The following is a 3988-nucleotide window of genomic DNA, read 5'->3' as shown; positions in this document are numbered from 1 at the left end:
TCTTTCCAGGCCATTATTGCCAATGAGCTGGCATATGATGATGGTGCACTCCGTACAAACTTCCGCCACATGGGTCGTGTACACTTGACTTCATCTGGATCTGTGGATGTTTGTTTGAGGTCTGGATCCTCATAAATCACTTCCCGTACGGCTAATTCCCTCAGGTACTGGATTCCCTTCTCCATAGTGGTCCACTTGCCTGGTAGACATAAAATATCTTCCTTGAAGGGATACCTTTCCCTCACAGCTGAGAGGAGACGCCTCCAGAGGCTGGTGGGTCGTGCTCCATCTGCAATTGCTTTGTCAATGCCGGCGTCTCGAGCAAGGGATCCCAGCAGCTTGGCTTCCCTGCCGTCTAATTCCACACAATTGGCTCCAGAGTCCCAGCACCGGAGCAGCCAGGTGACAAGCTGCTCACCTATACAGCGACCAAAATCTTTTCGCACATCTCGTAGCTCGCGCTCGTTTAGGCTTCGGGTAGTTACTGTTGCTCTTTCGGCATCCTCATCTTCCTCCTCCTGAATCCTTGACGGCCCAGCGTCGTCATCATCTTCGTCATCTCTATACTTAGTTTTGGCAGAAGCCTTACCTGGATTGGCAGAAGACTCTCTGCGTTCTAAACGACTTGAATTTCTATACCATATTTTCACCTTCTCTACCGGGGCAGCTTGCACTGCTACTGCTCGTTTCTCTGACTTTGTTACAGGGTCTGCCACAGGGGTTGGAATGCCCTCTGCAGGGTCAACTTGCACTGCTACAGCTCGTTTCTCTGACACGGCCACAGGAGCTGGAGCGGCTACAGGAGCTGGAGCAGTTGCAGGAACCGGAGCTGTAGCGGCTACAGGAGCTGGAGTTGGAGCTGGAGCAGTTGCAGGAGCTGGGACTGGAGCAGCAGTAGGAGCTGGAGCTGGAGCGGCTTCAGGAGCTGGAGCTGGAGCGGCTTCAGGAGCTGGGACTGGAGCAGTTGCAGGAACTGGGACTGGAGTAGCGGCCGGAGCTGGAACTGGAGCGACTGCAGGAACTGGGACTGGAGCAGCTGCAGGAGCTGGAGCTGGAGCGGCTGCAGGAGCTGGGACTGGAGCGGCTGCAGGAGCTGGGACTGGAGCGGCTGCAGAATCCACCGTAGGGGTCACAGTGGCCGTTGGATCTGTCACAGGGTTTGGAGTGGCCGCAGGGTCTGTCACTAAGTTGACAGCAGTATCAATGGCAGCTCGATAGGCATGAGCCAGGCCCCAGCACGTTACAATGATTTGTGTTACTTTGGAACTGCCAGAATCATGACACCTTTTTTTCAAGCATTCTGCCAGTTTTTGAGGATTTTGCCATTGTTCAGGGGTGAATTTCCAACACACTGGGGGTGCCAACTGCTCTAGATGCCTGCCCATATCCACCCATACTCCCTGCCACCCACAACTATACTGCCTCCGGGCAGATCTCCGGATGAGCTTCATAAGTAGTTGTTTAACTTTAAGCAGAATCTGAAGTGCATTCATGAGGCAGAACAACAAGACTATGGTATTCTGAGTATTCCAGAAATATTCAATATCTTGGAGAGCTATTGTGACAAGCTCAGGGGATAAGAGGGTGGTGAAGGAGGAAGGCAGAGTGACCCAGGAGGATACAGGGGTGGTGAAGGAGAAAGGGAGAGTAAGCAAGTAAGGAAAAATATCCTCCCCTTTCCCCTCCACAGATTGACTCTCTAATGGAGAAAAACAATAGGTATAATTGCTAATAGTTCCCAAGATGCTGTTTCCAAAGTACAGAGTCCACGATGTTACTGAGTATAAATACCAAGTTAGAGTCATGACCAGATATCTTATCGTCTCATAAGCCATTGCTATAACACTTAGTACCATAATGGTCTGAAACCAGGGCCCGGAGAGGAGAAACAACACTACAGAGAGCAAATACGGAAAATAATGTACTATAATACTCAATTTGGAAAACAGGCGCAGCAGAGTTGTGATTAAAGCAATCAGCATTATGACAAGTGACTATTAAGCAGGTCTAATCCTTACACCAATTTTAGTTTAACACACTCTGATCAGATCTGCCGTTATCTCAACCCTTCGGGCCCCACGTTGGGCGCCAAAAAAGACTGTCGTGGTTTAACCCGACCGGCAGCTAAACACCACGCAGCCGTTCGCTCACCCTCCCCCCTCCCTCTCTGGGACGGGGGAGAGAAATGGAAAGTGAAGCCCGTGAGTTGAGATAAAGACAGTTTAATAAGACAGGAAAAAAAAATAACAAAAATAATAATAACAATAATAATAATGATGATACAATGGTGATAATACGAAAGTAATAATAGTATGTACAAACAAGTGATGCACAATGCAATTGCTCACCACCCGCTGACCGATGCCCAGCCTAACCCCGAGCAGTCCGGCCCCCCCCCCCCGGCTAGCCACCCCTATATATTGTTTAGCATGACGTCAGATGGTATGGAATACCCCTTTGGCTAGTTTGGGTCACCTGTCCTGGGTCTGTCCCCTCCCAGCTCTTACTGCACCCCCCAGCCTGCCCGTTGGCAGGACAGAGCAAAGGCTGAGATGTCCTTGGCTTAGTATAAGCACTGCTCTGCAACAATTAAAGCATCGGGGTGTTATCAGCACTCTTCTCATTCTAAGCCAAAACACAGCATTCCACCAGCTACTAGGAAGAAAATTAATTCTGTGCTAACTGAAACCAGGACAAAAGACATGCAGCCTTTCTAAGCCTCTGCAAATTACTACATACACAGTGATTAAAAACTCCAAGTTTTGTTAAACTAATTCAAATTAAATATTTTGTGTCATATCATTAAACTCTTATTAAAATGTAATTAGTGTAGATTTAAATATTATCATTTACCTTGCAGAATTATTTTTTTTACTTTCTACAATAAATATTTTACTAGAAAAATCCAATAACTTAATTATTTGCTTGATTTTATATTTTATTTTATTTTAAATAAATCTCTTACTTCACAAGCTTCCACAGCATAGCAGATGCATTTTCACCTTCCAAGCACTCATCTGAAAACTCAACAAATTTATCTAGTTTAGCAACATTTTGACAATGTTTAGCTAACACTGTTTTCTACTTGTGCATGAAGAAAGGGAGGCTGGCTTGCAATAAAATTGAAGGGACCCTCATATATGCATTTAATGTTTTGTGAAGTTCACAAGCTATCAGGAAAAAAAGTACTATCAAATTTGAACAATCTTAAAATACTTCAATTTAGCTAAAATTCAGCTGAATTAACCTAATGTGATCTACTGCTTCCTGTAAGCAAAAACTCAAATACTTACTTATTTTCTCCAAATGCCAGCAACTCTCTTGCTACACAATATTTTACATGATGAAATATAACTTTCATTTCCTGGATTTGCAAAGGAAATTGGATATTAAAAATTGTATCATGGGATAGGCAGTCCCAAGAAACTCCACTGTAGAGTAATTCTTCTCACATGCAACTGTAACTTTTCCAGGGGATAACTCAGCTTTACATAAAATGTGGTTTAGCAGTGACTGGGCTCTAAGAAGCTGTTTATTATCAACTCAATAAATCAAAAGGGCATTTTTGTAGTCTCATCAATATGTATTTGATTTTAATAAAGCTATATTAAAAACAGTATCATTCTTACGAACTAAAAAATGCTGAAAATTTTGTGGCCATTTTCATAATTCAGCCTTTTATTCTGAATGCATGAAATAAGATTAAGCTGACAGATTTTACTACAGAATGATATTCTTTAATTTTCTTACTCTTTCTTAAAATACGTGTGTTTTTAAAACATATTTTTTTAGCTGCTATCACAGACCTGCAACAAGTAACTCAGCTATTTAAAATCTGAAGGAATTTGGTTACTGTTAGTTTTTGCTGTGTAGTGGTATTTAGAAAATGACAACTTTTGCAGTAGATTTCTCTATTAACCATAAATTCAATTACTTAATTATTAACTGAACAACAATGGATTGGGAAGCATCTGAGATTGATTAACTG

Source organism: Aythya fuligula, chromosome W, assembly GCF_009819795.1.
Source record: "Aythya fuligula isolate bAytFul2 chromosome W, bAytFul2.pri, whole genome shotgun sequence".
NCBI lineage: Eukaryota > Metazoa > Chordata > Aves > Anseriformes > Anatidae > Aythya > Aythya fuligula.
The sequence above is the reverse complement of the archived record's forward strand: the minus strand, read 5'-3'. Positions refer to the sequence as shown.